General features: G+C 40.4%; 1 pseudogene; it reads left to right on the forward strand.

Annotated features, from left to right (window-relative positions):
* The first annotated feature begins 11,979 nt into the window (after window positions 1-11,979).
* Window positions 11,980-16,396, forward strand: LOC148694418 (uncharacterized; annotated as a pseudogene).
* Window positions 16,397-20,478: the final 4,082 nt, after the last annotated feature.

Genomic DNA, 20,478 nt, shown 5'->3' on the forward strand with positions numbered 1-20,478 from the left:
CCCCTACACTTAAATCAAACTTTGTCCTCAATGTTTTAAGCAAAAAGTCACAACAGAGCAAGCAAATAAACAAATACGAGAAAGAAAGCAAAGTAAAGGCAGTAAAGAAAAAGAAAGGAATAAAAATAAGTCTCTTAAAAGGGTTTCCAAGTTCTTCTCTATTCGGATGCATGGGTTGCCTCCCACGAAGCGCTTTCTTTTACGTCTTGCAGCCGGACGGTACCTCCGTTTAAGCTTGACTAGGTTCCACGGCATGGAGGGGTACCTCCTCCATGACATGCTCCTCAAACATCTCGTAATAGGGCTTCAATCGATGTCCATTCACTTTGAATTCTTGCTGCGTCCTTGAACTTTTGATTTGCACTGCACCATGAGGGAAAATATTAGTAACAACAAACGGGCCAATCCATTTAGAACGCAACTTACCAGGAAACAAACGTAGGCGAGAGTTAAAAAGTAACACTTTCTGCCCAACTGTGAAGGTCTTGGTTCGAATCATTTTATCATGGAATGCTTTGGTCTTGGCTTTGTACATCCGGGCATTCTCATAGGCTTCATTCCGAATCTCCTCAAGTTCATTCAATTGGAGCTTCCTATGAACTCCCGCTGCATCTATGTCCATGTTGAAAATCTTCACGGCCCAATGTGCCTTGTGCTCTAACTCTACGGGCAAATGACATGGCTTACCATAGACGAGCCGAAAAGGTGACATCCCAATGGGTGTTTTGTATGCCGTACGATATGCCCACAGTGCATCATCTAAACGTAAGCTCCAATCCCTCCTTGTTGGTCCAACGGTCTTCTCCAAAATTTGTTTGATTTCTCGGTTAGACACCTCGGCTTGGCCATTTGTTTGAGGATGGTAAGGTGTGGAGACCTTATGGTTGACATGGTACTTTCTTAGCAACGCCTCAATGGTCCGATTGCAAAAGTGAGACCCTCCATCACTTATGATTACTCTCGGCATTCCAAACCTAGCAAAAATGTTAGTTTTCACGAAATCTGCAACCACCTTAGAATCGTTAGTACGGGTGGCTTTTGCTTCCACCCATTTAGAAACATAATCAACGGCTAGCAAGATATAAGTGAAACCATAAGATGGAGGGAAAGGGCCCATGAAATCAATGCCCCAAACATCAAAAATTTCAACATTAAAGACAGGGGTTTGCGGCATTTGGTCCTTGGTACCTATGTTACCCATTCGTTGGCAACGATCACAAGACATACAAAAGGTTCTAGCATCCCTAAATATAGTCGGCCAATAAAAACCACACTCTAGAACCTTGAGGGCAGTGCGTTGTGTGCCAAAATGACCACCACATGCATATGTGTGACAAAAGCTTAGAATTGAGTGAAATTCAGAATCATGCACACATCTACGTACAATTTGATCTGAGCAATACTTCCACAAATAAGGGTCATCCCAAACATAGAAACGTGCATCATTTTTAAGCTTATCACGTTGGTGCTTGTTTAGTTCATTTGGAATTTGTTTAGCCACCAAGTAATTCACTAAATCTGCATACCATGGTTCACTTACCTCAATGGATAGCAGCTGCTCATCGGGGAAAGTTTCAGGGATAGGTACGGCATGTTCATGCTCCTCGTGGATCATTCGGCTTAAATGGTCAGCCACTACATTCTCGCTTCCTTTCTTATCCCGGATTTCAATATCAAATTCTTGAAGAAGAAGAATCCAACGGATAAGCCTCGGCTTTGCTTCCTTTTTCGTGAGCAAGTACCTCAAAGCTGCATGATCAGAATAAACGATTACTTTAGTACCAATTAAATATGAACGGAATTTATCTAAAGCAAAAACCACAGCTAGAAGTTCTTTTTCCGTCGTGGAGTAGTTCAATTGGGCATCATTGAGAGTCCGAGAGGCATAGTATATGACATGCGGCCGCTTGTCTCTTCTTTGTCCTAGAACAGCTCCTAATGCATAGTCGGATGCATCGCACATGAGCTCGAACGGGAGGCTCCAATCTGGAGGTACAATAATGGGGGCCGAGACTAGCTTCTCCTTGAGTTGGTTAAATGCCGAATTACACTCTTCATCAAACTTGAATGGCACATCTTTTTGAAGCAATCGACAAAGAGGGTTGGACATCTTGGAGAAGTCCTTGATAAAACGCCTATAGAACCCTGCATGGCCAAGAAACGAACGTACCTCTCTAACCGAAGTAGGAGAGGGTAAATGACGTACAAGGTCTATTTTCGATTTATCAACTTCAATTCCTTTTTCTGAAATAATATGTCCTAAAACTATACCTTGTTTCACCATAAAGTGACATTTCTCCCAATTCAAGACAAGGTTAGTTTCAACACATCGTTTCAAAATTAAGGTCAGATTATCCAAGCAATTATCAAATGAACTCCCAAATACACTGAAATCATCCATGAAAACCTCAATGATCTTTTCAACAAAATCGGAAAATATACTTACCATACACCTTTGGAAAGTGGCCGGTGCGTTGCATAAGCCAAATGGCATGCGACGATAAGCAAATGTTCCAAAGGGACATGTGAATGTGGTCTTCTCTTGATCATCCGGAGCTATCACAATTTGGTTATATCCAGAGTATCCATCAAGAAAACAGTAAAAAGCATGACCGGCTAACCTTTCGAGCATCTGGTCGATGAATGGCAAAGGAAAGTGATCTTTCCTAGTCATGGCATTTAGCTTCCGGTAATCGATACATACTCGCCATCCAGTCTGAATGCGTGTAGGCACGAGCTCATTCTCATCATTCTTGATAACAGTTACTCCGGACTTCTTGGGAACGACTTGAACTGGAGAGACCCAACGGCTATCAGAGATAGGGTAGATCACTCCGCAATCCAAAAGCTTGATTATTTCCTTCTTCACCACTTCCATCATCGGAGGGTTGAGACGGCGTTGAGCCTCTCGGGATGGCTTAGTCCCCTCCTCAAGAAGTATACGGTGCATGCATGTGGTAGGGCTTATTCCTTTAATGTCGGCCAAAGTCCACCCTATGGCCGTTTTGTGCTCTCGCAGCACCCTCATAAGCTTCTCCTCCTCCATTGCCGTGAGACTTGATGAAATGATGACGGGCAATGTTTCGCCTTCTCCCAAAAACACATACTTCAAATGGTCCGGCAACGGCTTAAGTTCAAGCGATGGTGCCTGAACAACAGAAGGTAGCATCTTAGTGGAAACTGAATTTGAAAGTGAGAGTGGAACCTTACCATATTGTTGTGGCAATGACTCAAGGGCTGCCACAACCTCAATTATTTCTTCACTAGAACCCATTGCAAAGAATTCCTCCTCCTTGTCGTGGCCTTGCATTGGCCCAAATCCTTCATTTTTGCGCTCTATGGCCTTAGTGATGGTTGTTTCCAGGGCGTCCTCGTTCAATTCTTCAAGGTATACCTGCGCCAAAGAATCGATAACATCAATGGAAAAACAAGAATGGTCATCAACGGGATATCTCATAGTTTCATAAATATTAAAATCAATCACTTCCCCATCGAATTCCATTGTCAAGGTGCCTTTGTATACATCAATCTTCGTTCGGGCCGTCTTCATGAATGGCCTACCAAGGAGAATCGGCAAAGATGTAGAATGGGCTGAATCCTCCATGTCTAGGACGTAGAAATCAGCCGGAAAAATTAAATGGTTCACCTGCACAAGCACATCTTCCAAAACTCCTTTTGGATACGCGTTAGAACGATCGGCCAATTGTATAATTACACCATCTTGTTTTAATTCACCCAAATTCATAGATGCATAAATAGAATAAGGCATGACATTTATGGATGCACCTAAATCAAGCATGGCATGTTCAAAACGATTATGTCCAATCACACAAGGAATCGTGAAACTACCGGGGTCTTTGCACTTGGTAGGCAGTTTACGTTGCAAAACAGCGGACACATTCTCGCTTACCTTCACTACCTCTTTGTTTGCCCTTCTTCTCTTTGTATTGCATAGGTCCTTGAGGAATTTAGCATACTTTGGAACCTGTTTGATTGCATCGAGAAGCGGTATGTTCACTTGGACCTTCCGGAACGTTTCAAGAATGTCCTTCTCGCTTTCTTCCTTTTTTTCTTGCATGAACCTGCGAGGAAAAGGTACATTGGGCAGATTAGGACGTGAAGTACATGAATTTGAACTTAAATTACCTGATTTGGCCGAGTTAGGGTGATCTGCCTCAGGTTGTGTCGTCTCTTCATCTACTTTCTGGGCAGATTTGGGATTGTTTGGCTCGGTCCCAACTTCTTTTCCACCCCTTAGGGTGATGGCCTTGGCGGATTCGAATCCTCCCTTTGGATTGACTGTGGTTGAGCTAGGAAGCTTTCCTTGCTCTCTAATCTGTCCAAGGAACTCAGAAATCTGCCCTATTTGTTTCTTCATATCCGTCATCTCCTTCTCGTTATTTGCTATCCGGTTGTTTTGATTTTGCAACCCCTGCGAAATAGAGGTTAGTAATTGCATAGCTTGATCACTTTCCAAGGACGTACCTGAATGAGATGATGCCGAAGGTTGTTGGGGTTGTTGGGGTGCATACGGCTTGGAATAAAAACCAGGGGGTTTGGCCTAAATCCTCCTTGTTGGGCAGCTTGTTGTGGCTCCCTCCATTTGAAGTTTGGATGGTCTCTCCAACCTCGATTATATGTGTTAGAATATGGATCGTTCCTTGGTTGGTTTTGATTCCCATAGCCCATGGCATTGGCAGATTCCCACCCACCATTCTCGATTAGTTGAGGGCACTTGTCGGATGGATGCCCTTGAATTGAGCACACGCCACAAACTTGGTGTTCTTGTGCTTTTGGACCAATCACAACCTGAGAAACAAGAGAAGTAAGATTAGCAAGTTGTGATTGAATTTCAGAAATAGCACTCACCTCATTTACACTTTGTTGCCGTGGTGCTTCCCTTTGGCCCACTCCTTCATATTGTTGGGCGTTGAGCGCTCAATTGGCTATGAGAATCTTGGCATCCCTTGGTGTTTTGTCCACCAATGCTCCTCCCGCTGATGCATCAAGCATTTGACGTTCGATAGGAAGAAGGCCCTCATAGAAATATTGAAGGAGAAGTTCTTCCTTCATTTGATGTTGAGGACATGAAGCTACAAGGCCCTTGAAGCGCTCATAATAAGCCGGGAATGTCTCACCATGATTCTGTTGAATACCACTAATTTTCTTCCGTAGGAGAATCACTCTCGAAGTAGGGAAGAATTTCTCCAAGAAAGCACACTTCATACTCTCCCACGAAGTCACAGTTCCCGGGGCTAGTTCGTAGAGCCAATCTTTGGCCTTGTCCATAAGTGAAAATGGAAAGGCCTTCATCTTCAATATACTCCCATCCACATTGACGGGGGTCATGCTCGAACAAACCACCTCGAACTCCTTCAAGTGTTTGTTGGGGTCTTCCATAGACAAGCCATGGAACTTCGGAATATGGTGTAACAAACTGGATTTGAGTTCAAATTCATCGGTCTTGCCTTGGGCAGCCGCGGGGTATTGAATGCAAAGAGGGTCTGCATTGGCCAAACCCGAGGCCGAAAGCTCCTTGATGGTTCTATTATCTGCTGCCATGGCTTGTTCTTCTTCAAAAATCTGATCCGTGGGCTTTTCTTCTTCACCTACTTCGTCTTCTTCAAGCCCAGGTTGTGGTGACGGTTGTGGTGGCTCTTGTTGACTCCTCGTTCTCCTCAAAGTGCGTTCAAAATCACCGTCAAAGTCGGAGATGTTCTCTATAATAGGACGAGAGCTACGAGTCATACACAGTACCTAAAAAACAAGGAAACAAACAAACTAAGAATCTGAAATAAGAATGCACGAAAAACAAAATATAAAAATAAAGACAAGGGATTAGCAACTTTGCTAATCCCCGGCAACGGCGCCAAAGTTTGACACGTAGATTATACGCACACAAACTAAACCCTATTTGTGACAATTGTAGTAATGATGTAAGTAGGGATCGTTCTAACCGGGGATTAACTAGGGATGCTAAACACTTCACTCAAATAAATAAAACTAACTTTTAAAACACTAAGACAAACTAAAAGACTCAAAACAAGTTCAAAAGACTCCAAATACTTAAAAACATAAAATAAGACAAATCAAATGATTAAGACTTAACAAAATAGAGGGGGGGGAATTGTGGTTGGACGAGATTAAATTAAACGGACAGATTATAATTTAAAACAGATAGTAAAGATGAATGTGATGAAAATATGGATGATGGAATAGCTAAGGGGTTCTTCTCCACACATGTTACACTTGCATACAAAATTGATTCTCAGTTGGTCTTTCGATAAATTATGAAACTCAATGCTCCAAGTTAATTAGGTCCGCTTAAATTAACTTTCAGATTTCCCTAGATTCGTTGGATTGAATGGAATACGCATTACAACCAAATTATTCTTAATCAAAGTCTCTAACTATGGAATACGCATGATAGAGACATTCAACAAAGATCATTAAGTTCAACGGAAATCATAAACATTGACGAGGCATTCGTTACTATGGAATACGCATGAAACTTATGCCAAGAATTCGTTTAACGCGATTGTTTATAAGCAACCTCCACTACTTGTGAATATAAGTTCATAACGATTAGATGAAATTCACTTATATTCTAGCGTCATATTCATGCATGAAAATTAAGCGCGCATTCTTAATAAACATTCATAAATAAATTATCAATCAAACGGTTAAACAAATTGAATCCACAACTTATGAAATTCCAACGAAAGTTAATCAATTCATATTGCAAATATAAACATAGTTTTGAATCACCCCCTAGCTAAAGGGGGTTTAGTTCCTCATAAGTTTGAAATCAAAGAAACCCCTAAACATTCCAACAACTCAAACGTGAATTGTATGAACGTTTAGGCACTCTTCTCTTCCACTCTTATACGTACAAAACAAAGAGAATTAAATTTAAACTTTGAAATCAAAGAAACACCTAAACATTCCAACAACTCAAACTTGAATTGTATGAACGTTTAGGCACTCTTTTCTTCCTCGTTGTTGTAGCACAAGGTCTAAGGTGAGGTTTGGGGGATTATGGAAATGGATGAGGAGTGGTTTGGAGGGTTGGGAAGTGGTGGAAATAGAAGGAAATGATGCTGGAAATGAAGAGAGTCCACGGCAACAAGGGGTTTGTTGCTTGGTGTTTGTGACTGAAATTTGTATGGAAGAGTGAATTGCTCTTGAATGAATGAATGCAAGGGTATTTATAGGAGTAGTGGAGGGAACATATGGCTGTTTGTTTAAGATGCAAGTGGCTAATTAATGATGGAAAATCAGTTAGGAAAACATGTGAAAACTGGAATTGCATGTGAAGGTGTTGGAATGTGCTGAAATGGTGAAGGGGATACACGGCATTGAGAAGCTTTCTTGCTCATTTTCTGAATGCAATGATGAAGAGTTTAATAATTAATGCATGTAGGTGGCTGAAATGATGAAGAATGAGTGGTGGAAATGAAAGGGAAAGCTAGAAGACATGTGAAGATGCTGGAATTGATGAAGGGGATACACGGCAATGTTTGGAATGTGGAGAAAAGGGTGCATGTGGTTGTAATGTTTGTTGGTTAAAGATGCATGTGGATGTATTATACAATGGGAAAGTATGTGATTGAATTAAAGGATGCAAAGTGAATGAATCATGAATCATTGTGGATGAAAGGTGGAAGTGCATGTGTTGATGACTAGGTTAGTGGGTGGAAATCTGAAAATGGCATATAGGAATGGGAGCTCACGGTTTGAATGTGTAAAGTGTGTGTGAATGCATGTGAAGATGCAATAAATAATGCATGTAGGGTTAGAGAGGGAGAATGTGGTGAAATGATGAAGTAGGAAGGTGGAAATGCATGTGAGATGTTTGGAAAGGAATAAAGAATGAATGGTGGAAATGTGAGTGAATGATGTGCATGTGTGAGAATGCATGTGGAATTAAGAGGAGTATGGAAGTGAAATAAATGAATGATATGTTAAGTGATAAGTGAATGATATGTGGTGAGTGATAAGTGAATGGTTTGATAAGTGATAAATGAACTAGTTTAAAGGGCTAGGGTTTAAGTACATAGAATGGGCCTAAAATAGGTTGGTTTGTATGGCATAATGTGTTTGATTGGGCTAGAGGTTTTCCATGGCTCAAAGGATTTGTTTGATTGGGCTAGGCCCTTTGTTTGATGTCCCCAAAGAGCATACAAGGCTTCAATTTCGTCCATCCTCTTTGCTCCATGATTGAGCTATCCAAATCATGCACAAAAATGCTCCAAATAGCCTCAAAATGCACTTTCTTGCTCCCTAAGCCCTTAGAACCTGAAAACACACAAAAGAAGCATAAAGGACTAAAATAACTAGAGAAACATAACGTAAATGCACGAGAACAAGCCATTTAAGTCGCATGAATATGCTCCTATCAGTAATAAAAAATTATCGTATATGTTTCGTATAAATATTTAGAGAGCTTTAAGTTTCACTTCATACCAAACCTTTTTTTCGTTATAGTGATTTACTCTCTGAATGTAATGAGATGTCTTAACACCAAATTATTGATAGTACATTGTGAGAAGTTTATTTTCTTTTTCTTTTTTCTTTTGTTATAAAAAGGTAATATTCACTTATTTTAATTCCACTTAAGTTTCTCATGTGACAAAGAAGGATGGAAAATTCAAAATTTTAATAACTGGGAGATTTGGCTATTTATTAAAAGGCTTAATTTTTAGCTACACCTCACATAACTCGATTTTGATCTTACTTTACTTTCGATAACTCAAAAGTTACAACTTTACTCCCTAAGACTCAAAATTCGCTCCACTTTTCCATGTTACTGTTCTTATGTCAAATAACTGTTAAAGTTGCTGACATGGATGAGTAAAATTGTAATATATAGGCTTTTTTTAGTTAAATATCTTGAAACTCAATTTTAATGTTGCTACACCTCCAAGAAGAAGTCCTTGCTTAAAGAATTGCGCTACCATTTAACTACCCGGAGAAACCTTATGCCTGCATTTATTTCTGCGTAGGAAAAAAAGGATCCCAAAAAATTGAAGGCGAAGAACAAGCAGAACAATTCAATCAACATAAAGTAGAGCTGCATCAAGTTTTCATTCTCAATTCTACGAGAATTTTATGAAAGCCTTTCATTTGCTTCTCTTCGATGGAAGTTTTATTTTCTCATAATGTATCCTAATCTTTTGCCTAATTCTTCTTCTAATGATCGATTCAACCTCTGATACAAAAAATATACCTTGATTATATTTCATCTCTTCAACAAATTTAGTAATGAGCATAACGACCATGTTGTTCCAATGGAGAGAAGAACATATGATTAGCTTTTTGGGAAATTTCCAAACGAACAATTTCAACGAAATCTTTCAATTTCTTATTACTATGTTCAACTCTATGTATTCCTCTATCCATAGAGTACATTGAATCTATAGAAATGGCTGTAACAAATTTTTATTTCTATTCGTATTAAGAGCTTGGTCTAGGGCCAAAGACATCTCATGAAGAATTAGGGGTTCGGTCGTGCCGATTCCCTGATTCGAATCATTCTTTCTTTTGATAGCAAGAGCGGTTGGTTCACTCGCAAATTCATGGTAACCTTGTTTGTGCCTCTTCCCAAGGTTGAGCTGTTATGTGCTTCTTGTTGGAAAAATCTCCATTTCATTAAGCTAAACTAAGCCCTACTCGCTAAGCGGACTTCACCTCCTGAAACTCAAAAGTCATCACTTTGCTTGTTAAAATTTAATATTTGCTTCACTTTAACTTGTGGACTCTCCATCTTCTCCCTGGAACTCAAAAGTCACTCCTTAAACATATCTGGGACCCACCATCCAATAATATTATGCCATATGTACCGATGAATTTGATTATAAATCTCAATTATGCACTAACATTCAACAATCATAAAACATTAAGTTTCAAAGGAGAAATTCAAGATTAGAATTTTTTTGGGTTGTTGTGCTTGAGCTGCAAAGATCTGGAAAAAAATAAAAATGAAATTGATTACCTTGGTGCACCCAAATGAAACCCACATAATGGAATTTGCTTCAATTTCGCGATAGCAAATCAATCTTAAAGACAGAGAGAGTGAGAGAGGAGGTCAATACTGAGGAAGAGATGAGGAAATTTTCACCGGTGAGATTGGGTATGTAGTTGTAGGATAGACGACGCTAGGAAGCCTTTCAAATTCCATATACGTCATTTGCAGGAGTACAACGAATTATATTTTTGACATGTATTTGTATATGAATTTTCTAAATTAAAAGGAAATAATAGTCTTGCACAAAAGTTGGTGGAGACGAAGAAAGATAGACAATATCCCTCGTTGAACTCGCTCATCAAATTAGCATTGATTTTACCTATTGCGACGACTTCAGTTGAAAGATGATTTTTGGTGATGAATATTGTAAAGAAATCAATCGTAATAGGATGGGAGATCAATGATTGAATATTAGCTTAGTTGTATACATTGAGAAATATGTACTTAATTCTACTCAGAAAATGTTGTGATACGACGTTTTCAAAATACGAGAATATGTCATGAACAATTATAAATGAAAGTATGATCGATTTGTGAAAGCTATTTCGTGACCCTATCATTGTAAATTTCCGACTCCCCCACTGAGTAAAATGACGACTTTTGAGTTTCAATAGGTAAAGTAGGATCAAAATGGAGTTCTATATGGCGTAGCTAAAAATATGCCTATGCTATTACAATTTTATCCATCCACATCAGCAACTTTAACAGCTATGTGATACAAAAATAAAAACATGGTAAAGTGGGGCGAATTTTTAGTTTCAGAAAATAAATTGGTAACGAATTTTGAGTTACAAAAAATAAAGTGAGATCAAAATTAAATATCGAGAACATAGCCAAAAATAATCAAAATTTAACGGTAAATAACTAAAATAAAAGTTTTAGAGACAAATCAGCAAATATCTCCGTTATTTAATCAAACATGCATTTTGTGTTCTCTAACATATCGGTAATATAATCATTTTAAAGAGTTCTATAATACTTGGGTACTCAATTATGAGTATTGACCCTTTTAGTTGGCCCAATAATGTCGTGACACATGTTATTTTAAAACAAATTAAATATACCACTATTCTTGTAACCAAACGACCTTAAACACCCACACTCTCCCGTCACTGTTCATCTTCTAACCCAACGTCGCCGTCGAAGAGCATGAGAGAGTGGGGTTGGCTTTGGGGTCGACGGAAAAGAGAAAGATTGGTCATGGCTAACCGGAGAAGAGAGGGATTGAAGGGGAAACACGTTGGTAATGAGAAAGGCGAGTGGGTGGAGAGGGGACGGGGGTGGGTCTGACGGCAGCCATGGTAGATTTGCCATGGCAGCACCAAATCAAGGGAGGAAGGAAGGAGATGGATCAGTGTGTTTAAAGGATGGTGGATTGGGCAACTCTGGTTGGTAGTGGTGGGAAAAGATGGTGGATTGGGATGGACGGCTGGGCAGTGTTTCACTGAGGAAGGAGACATGTGTTTGGATAGCAGAATAACACATGTTTGGCTAGAAGAATAAAGACTGATTGGTTATATGTTAAATGGACATGTGTCGTTATTTAATTGTTCTACGTAATAAAATCAGTATATTGGATACTCATCAGTGAGGACCCAACTATTCTCCTATTAGTTTTAATTAAAATGATGATATGTATAAACTACACGATGTATATGATGTCTATTTCATTAAGTATTATATATGTGTGTATGCGCATGTTTGTTAGTATTATATGTATGTTTATCACCTTGTGATTTGCTATTTTTCTAGATACCTTTGATGACGCGAGAAAAACTTGATGAACAGAAAAATCTTGATCGAGTTCACATCATCAAATGAAATTTATTTCGCATAGCAGATGTTGTATGGAAAAGTGAGAGTTGAGCCAAATTAGAAACAAAGTGAAAAGTATAACTAACACTTTCTTAGTTTAAAAATGAAGCCATACGGAACTCCTAGTTGCTACCCTAATGATTTATTATTCATCAATAAAGAAAAAAGAAAGTTATCAGTTCAGCTTTGGAAGAGGCCTGCAAGCAGAATTTGATTCCAGGTATCTGGAACACCAGGTAGACACCGGTGGGTGCAGTCTGTGCCGCGGCGGCCGCCTTATCCATAGGCTGAAGGGTGACCATCTTTTCTTAGTTGTGAAAGTGTTGTTATGTCGAGCAAAGAACTGGCTTAAACACTGCGCAAAACCTTTTTCAGAACAAATTCTGCTGGATGTGAACCTCCTGGATACTGTGATCCCAACAGTGGTTGTGTTTGTCCGCGGCAGTTCTCTGACTTTGCATCACCCCATTCTCTTGGACTAGATGATCATATTTTAGCACAAATAGAAAGAAAGATCAGGCCAATCATGATATGGGAAAAAATGTTTTTCCTTTAAATACAAGTGGTATTTCTACTCTAAACTACTCTAAGAGAAGGGGAAAATTTTGAATCCGGAACACACTGAGTTATTGAAAAAAAATATCACAGTCATTGGGGCAATCCACCACTTGCATGGGAAGAAATGCTTAATGAAGGTTGAAATTCCAAATATGAGCCGTACGAATATTCTAACTCCTATATTCTATACATATTTTACCTAGATGCATGTACATACGGACTCATCAGGCAGACCAAGAGTCATTGGATGTACATATGAAGATTTACTTTGACCTTCAAACAATTTACATTAGTAAAAATAAATTTATCCGTTTTTATTAACCAAAGTTGAAAATATAAAACATTAATGTACTGACCTATATACATTTAAATTAGGGTAAATTATATAAAATTACCTTAATTATTGGGTCAGTCACAGTTTCATACCCTATCTTTAAAAAATGTTAATGTCATACCTCATCTACGAATTTATTACAATTTCATACCTTTCTTCGGTTATCTGTCAATTCTTTCGTTAAATGTTGATGTGGCTTAAGGCGGGACTCACTTTTTATTAAAAAATTAATTAAATATTAAAAAATTTAAAAATATTATGTTGATGTACAAAATCGGTGAGGACTTTGATACAACAGAAAGTGTCAAGTTTGTGACCTTCGCTAGGTTGCTCTGGTCATTGGTGTGGATAAGTATGTAAATGAATAGAAACAGGGAAGCAAATAACACAAGATGTACGTGGTTCACCTAGATTGGCTACGTCCATGGAGTAGAGGAGTTCTCATTAGTTGTGAAGGGTTTACACAAATACATAGGTTCAAGCTCTCTTTTTGTGAGTTCTAGTGAATAGTTTAGTACAAATGACATTAGGGATTATTGTGGGAGAATGATCCCCTTTTATAGAAGAGAGTTTCTAGTTTTGTTGTGACATTGACACGTGTTGTGTTGTGATTGGCCTCTGATATAGACACGTGTCGCGCTGTGATTGGCCTCTGATACCGACACGTGTCACGTTGTGATTGGCTTCCTAGTTGGAGGAAAAGTCTTGTGGGTCCTTGACGGTATGCTGTTGACTGGTGCTTAGTAGTTTCAGAATTGGTCAAGTATGGTACAAACAGTGCTCCCCTAAGTTCCCGAGTGAGGGAAGCTCCTCGGTTGGGGACTTGCAAGATCCAAGCCATTGAGTAATCACGAAACTCCCAAGTACCGAAGTGTGGTGTCGCCTTCACTTGCCTTCTCTGTCCTGTAAGTAGATGTGGCATCTTCTCTTGAAAGTACTTTTCCTTTATCCAGGAGTGGTATCTTTGGTTGGCGTTGACGCACAAGGTAATGTATCATTTTCATTTGAAGCTTACTTGTAGTTTCGAGTTTGGTCAAGTGCGATACAAACCGTATAGTCGGAGTCCCCCAAGTCTCTAAGCGAGGAGATCTGCCGAAGGAGGTGACAGACAAGGTAAGCAATCAGTCTCAGATCGGTAGGTTGATCTTGGGTTTCGGCTGATTGTAATCATTCTCCCTGTCTCTCATTCAGCAATAAGGATAAAGAGAAGAAACAGGGAGAAAAGATGATATGAGATACTCTTGTTTTTGGAGAAGACGGACGAATTGGCACGTGCTTTATTGTACTTGACTTTCCACAGGTGTATTCTTGAACTGGGCTAGAAGGTTTTCTGGTTTCCTCCAAAGGAGCGAGCCGACTCCAGAATTTGAGGGTCAAAACAAGTCCGTCAAACCTGGAGTATGTTCGATCCTGATGATATGGGATACTTTTGCTGTTTGATAAAGTAGTAGATGTGGTATGGCGAAGCTTTGTTCTTCGACGACGGTGCTAGCAAAAGGCTGTTGAGACTTTTCGATCTCTTCAATTAGAGCAATGATGCCGAGCTTGGATTTGACTTAGACTCTTCCGTCTGGATTGTATGGTTCCACAAGAAAGGGCGTCGTGCTGTAGTGATCTGTTCTAACTCGCCGTTGAACCTTCTACTTCAATCTTTTGTATAGCAGAAATGGTGCGCAACCTTTGCATTTAAATGGTCCTTCAGAGCACTACTTCTCAGTGACTCGTCCACGCTTGGCAGCTTCAGTGTAAAGAGCCAATGTCGTACCAACTGTTCTGAGGTATTTGCCGAAGGAATTCATGACCTTGACAATAGTTGAGGATGAGTACTTGAGAGCAATGCTAGGCAAGCGACCAGGCAAAGGTTCCAGGCAATCAGCTCTAGATCGTAAGTTTGATTTCAGGTTCCGACTAATTGCATTCTTTCTCCTTGTCCTGTAGGTAAGAGCAAGGGCAAAGGAAAAGAAAGGGAAAAAGCATGATATGGGATACTCTTGCTTTCAACCCTGATGATATGAGATATTCTTGCTCTGATGTGGCTGGTTGGCATGGGTATTATCGAAGGAGAAGAAAACGGAGTATTTCGAGAGGCTAGATTGGGAGTGCCATTTCGGATGTGGGGAAGGGTTGAGCATTTTTTTTTTGTTTGGCAGGTCTGCCTAGCTGTGGAGGATGAAGGTCGACATATATAGGAATTGTCCCAACAGCGAGTGGTAATGCTGTTCTTTTACCCTTCTCGGTCAGAGCAATGTAGTGGTCGTTGCAAGGTTCACGTGTTTTAACTTTGTCAGAGCACTTTGAAAAAGTGGTCTGTGGTATCCAGAAAGTTGATGTTGCGTGTGAGAATTGTGGACAAATTTTATCCAATGAAATCTGACTTCTCGAAGTTCGGGGAACGGTGCCTTTTCGATTTCTGAGCAGACAATCTTGTTGGGGATATGGTTCTCGAGATTCGGAGAGCGGTGCCTCTTCGATTTCTGGGCAAGCAATCCTGTTGGGAGTGTTTTTTCAGATGTGAAGAAAGGTTGGGCATTTTTGCAAGTCTGCTTTGCCACGGAGCACAGAGGTTGACACACATAAGGATTTTCCAATAATCAAGCAGTGGTGCTGTTCCTTTATCCTTGTGGGTAAATAGTAGGGTAACTGGGCCTTCAATATTTACCTGTCTTAACTTTGTCAGAGTTCTTTGGCAAAGTTGTCCTTGGTATCCGAGGAACTGATGTCGCGTATGGAGATTGCTAATAAATTTTAACCCAGGAAATCCGCTTCTCGAAATTTGGAGAGTGGTGCCTCTTCGATTTTTGAACAAGCAGCCCTATTGAAGATCTGACTCTTTCTTTTATAGGAGCACCAATTAAGTTCAAGGAGTCCGTTCTGAAAGTTATTGCTTGTAGGAATTTTTCCCTTATCTTCGTACTTCTGAGACTTACTGTACTTCATTTTTTTCTTCATCTTTTCTAAGAATATCTGGCCCCTCCGACCGTCGTTTAGACTTGAATGTTGTAGAAGAGGTAGCCATGTCTCCTCAAGATAACATATGACGCCCATCCTTCTTATCTCCTACTGGTCCCCTTACTATTGGGGACTCTGTGATGAAGAATGATATGACTGTTGCGGTGGTGGCCAAGAATCTTCTTACTCCCAAAGACAACAGACTACTTTCCAAACGATCCGATGAGTTGGCTGTTAAGGATTCTCTGGCTTTCAGTGTTCAATGTGCAGGTTCTGTTTCTATTATGGCCCAACACCTATTTGCTCGAACCCGCCAAGTTGAATCGTTGGCGGCTGAAGTGATAAGTCTTAAACAGGAGATCAGAGGGCTTAAGCACGAGAATAGACAGTTGCACATGCTCGCACATAGCTATGCTACAACCATGAAGAGAAAGCTTAACCAGTTACAGGAATCCAAGGGTCAGATTTTAAATGATCATCAGAGGTTTGTGAGTTTGTTCACAAGGCATTTGTTGCCTTCGTCTTCTGGGGCTGTACCACATACTGAAGCTCCAAATGATCAACCTCTGGTGCCTCCTCTTTCTAGGGTTCTGCCTAGTACTGAGGTTCCAAATAATCACCCTCCAGTGCCTCTTATTTCTGGGACTTTGCCGAGTGTTGAGACTTCTCCTGAGCAGCCTTTGCGAAGGCGCCCTCCTATTAGTTTGTTTTGATTCGTGTGTATGCACGTATTTGTAATTTATCAAAGATATCAATAAATAAGCTTTACTTCATTCAACGTGTTGTGTTAAATACACTAAGGTATCCTTCACTAAATTCTTTGAATTTTTTATTTTGTTAAAGTTTACATGTTGAAACTTCGTGGGTGGACCCTGTAGGTTGAAGTAGTGCTCCCTTAATTTCTTGAGTGAGGAAAGCTTCTCGGTTGGGGACTTGAAAAATCCAAGGCACTGAGTAGTCGTGAAATTTCTGAGTACCAAGGTGTAGTAGTATATGGTAAGAGTCCCCCAAGTCTCCGGTTGAGGGAGTTGACGAGGGAGGTGTCTTGCTAGTAGGCAATTTTCCAAACAAAACTTCACCATTTTCCTTTCTAAGTGGTTGCCTAAAACTCCTCATTCATATATATTTGGTATGAAAGTTGTTAGGCCCAAAGAAAAGGAGGCCTAGGCTCAATTTTTTTTTTTTTGTTTTTTTTTTTTTTTTGAATTTTCGAAATTATTTATTTTTTTATTTTTATTTTTATTTTTTTTATTTTTGAATGGGTGAAGCTTTGATGTTGAAGTTTTGTAGGTGAAGTTTTGGTGTTGAAGCTTTTGTGTTGAAGCTTTGGTGTTGAAGCTTTTGTGTTGAAGCTTTGTAGGTGAAGCTTTTGTGTTGAAGCTTTGGTGTTGAAGCTTTGTAGTTGAGAGTTAAACCTTTGTAGTGAAGTTTTGGTGTTGAAGATTTTGTGTTGAAGTTTTGTAGGTGAAGTTTTGGTGTTGAAGCTTTGTAGGTGAAGTTTTGGTGTTGAAGCTTTTGTGTTGAAGTTTTGTAGGTGAAGTTTTGGTGTTGAAGCTTTGGTGTTGAAGCTTTTGTGTTGAAGCTTTGTAGTTGAGAGTTGAACCTTTGTAGGTGAAACTTTGGTGTTGAAGCTTTTGTGTTGAAGTTTTGTAGGTGAAGTTTTGGTGTTGAAGCTTTGTGTTGAAGTTTTGTAGGTGAAGTTTTGGTGTTGAAGCTTTGGTGTTGAAGCTTTGTAGTTGAGAGTTGAACCTTTGTAGGTGAAACTTTGGTGTTGAAGCTTTTGTGTTGAAGCTTTGTAGTTGAAGCTTTGTAGGTGAAGCTCTATTGTTGAAACTTTGTAGGTGAAGTTTTTGTGTTGAAGTTTTGTTAGGCACCATAAATTGATTTTGCTTCACACTAACTTAGACTTTACTTAGACTTTATTTCATGTTGTAAGCATTCGTGTTGAAGCTTTGAACCTGAGCGTTTCGGTGACAGGGATGTAAAGGAGTTAGGACCAAGTTGTCTCAATCACCTCTTTATTGAATTGATGCCAAATGGCCTTCATTACATAGGATGCCAAATGGTCGTAGCTCAACACTTGTACAGTGTGAGTCTACTTGTAATAGTACTTCAAGTGATCAGCGTTCCATGGATGGCCAAGAGTCTTGCCATCGAGCTCCTAAGCTTGTAAGAACCAGGGCGACTGATGCCAATAACTTCAAACGGTCAATCCCAATTTGGGCTAAGCGTGCCTTCACTCGGGACTCTGTCATAAAGTAGTCTTTTCTTCAATACCCAGTCCCCCACTTTGAAAGAGCGAGGTTTGACTCTTGAGTCATAGTAGTTGGAGATGCACTACTTGTAGGCGACATTCCTCAAGTGAGCCTGGTTTCTGTGTTCCTCGACTAGATCCAAGTTGAGGGTGAGTTGTTTGTCATTTTCACTTTGCATGTAGTTCTGGACTCGGAACGTTGCTTGCTCAAGCTCAACTGGGACAACAGCCTCTGTACCAAAGGCAAGTAAGAATGGAGTTTCTCCTGTTGAAGTCCGATATGAAGTGCGGTATGATCAAAGAACTTGGGGTACAAATTCTGGCCAACAACCTTTAGCCTTGTCCAAGCTGGTTTTCAAAGTGCGCTTGATTATTTTGTTGATAGCTTCAACTTGTCCGTTAGACTGGGGATGAGCTGGGGAGGCAAAAGATAAGTTGATGTTGAACTTAGAACAGAACATCTTGAACTTCTTGTTGTCGAACTGTTGCCCATTGTCCGTGATTATCGCATTAAGAATGCCAAATCTGCAAAGGATGTTCTTCCATACGAAGTTTTCTATTTTTGCCTCAGTAATGGTTGCCAAGGGTTTTACTTCGGCCCACTTTGTGAAGTAGTCAACTGCAACGATTGCATAGCGGACCTTGCCCTTTCCTGCAGGCATTGCGCCGATCAAATCAAGTCCCCATTGGGCGAAAGGCCAAGGGCTGATCATAGGAGTAAGAGGCTCGGGAGGGGAGTGATGAATAGTTACGTAGCGTTGACACTTATCACATGAGCGGGATATTCTAATGGCATCTTGGTGGAGTGTTGGCCAGTAATATCCTTGGCGAAAAGCCTTGTGTGCTAGGGATCGAGATCCAGCATGATCTCTGCAGACTTCTTCATGTATTTCTCGAAGGACAATTTCCGCTTCTGCAGGTGTAAGGCACCATAAGTATGGTAGGTTGAAACCTCGCTTGTAGAGTTGGTCATTAATGATCAGGTAGTGGGTAGACTTATATCGAATCTGTTTAGCTTGGACTTTATCGTTTGGGAGAGTGCCATGAACAAGGAATTTATAAATTGGGGTGATCCAGCTATCCCCCTGTTGCAAGTTGCACACTTCTGTGACCATGGTGCTTAGTGTTGCCAACAATTCGACATGAATTTTTCTCCCAATCTTGTCTTCCACTGCTAAGGCGAGGCGAGCCAAAGCGTCTACATGACTGTTTGCCTCTCGAGGGACTTGGGTGATCTAGTAGTGGAAGTGCTTGAGCAAAAGCTGCGTTTGCGCAAGATACGCTGTCATGGAATTATCCTTAGCATCAAAGTTGTTCGTGACCTGGTTAACCACCAATTGGGAGTCACTGAAGATATTAATTTGTTTAACTCCAAGGTGTTTGGCCAAACGTAAGCTGCTAAAACAGCCTCATACTCGGCTTCATTATTTGACGCCTTGAATTTGAAACGGAGAGCATACTCCATTGCCACTTTGTCGGGGGTAGTCAGGACTAGTCCTGCTCCACAACCCTATTACTTGGATGAGCCATCAACATATAGAGTCCATACTAGGAGTGTTGGTTCTACCTTCCAGGTTTCCAGGGGTGATGATGCCGCTGCCTCAGGTGTAGGAGAAATGTCAACGGGATAAGTGAATTCCGCAATGAAATCTGCAACTGCTTGGCCCTTTTCAACTAGCTTTGGGTGGTTAGAGATGTCAAACTCTCCCAGTGTTATGGCCCATTTGATCATTCGCCCCGAAGTGTCAGGATTCTGAAGCATTTGTCGGAGGGGATGATTGGTAAGCACGATGATGGAGTGTGCTTGGAAGTAGGGGTGAAGTTTTCGAGCAGACATGACTAATGCTAGAGCTAATTTCTCAATGTTGGAGTATCGTATCTCCGCATCTTGTAGAGCCTTGCTAATGTAGTAGACAGGTCGTTCGATACTATTATCCCTACGAATGAGGACGAAACTGACTGCTGAAGCTGAGACAGATAGATAGACAATTAGGGTGTCACCAACTTTAGGTTTGGAAAGCAGAGGGGCTTTACTCATGTACTTCTTGAGGTTCTTAAATGCTTCGGCACATTCATCGGTCCACGTAATATACTTCTTACTTCCCTTAAGTGCTTTGAAAAAAGGAGCACATTTGTCTATGGCCTTAGAGATGAACTTGGTCAAGGCTGCCACCTTGCCAGTAAGGCTCTGGATGTCTTTTGAGGTTACTGGTTCTTTCATGTCCATCATTGCTTTGATCTTCTCAGGGTTAGCTTCAATGCCTCGTTGGCTAATCATGAAGCCCAAGAATTTTCTAGAGCCCACACCGAAAGTGCATTTGTTGGGGTTCAACCTCATTCGATACTTCTTCAGGATGGAGAAGGTTTCAGACAAGTTGGCAATGTGTTGGTCAGCATGTTTGCTTTTGACTAACATATCATCAACATAAACTTCCATGTTTTTCCCAATCTGTTCAGCGACCATGGAATCGATTAATCTTTGATAAGTCGCCCCTGCATTCTTTAGGCCGAATAGCATAACTTTATAGCAATATAGTCCTC

This window comes from Pyrus communis, chromosome 9, assembly GCF_041283825.1.
Source record: "Pyrus communis isolate YQ-2024b chromosome 9, ASM4128382v1, whole genome shotgun sequence".
In the NCBI taxonomy this organism is placed as follows: domain Eukaryota; kingdom Viridiplantae; phylum Streptophyta; class Magnoliopsida; order Rosales; family Rosaceae; genus Pyrus; species Pyrus communis.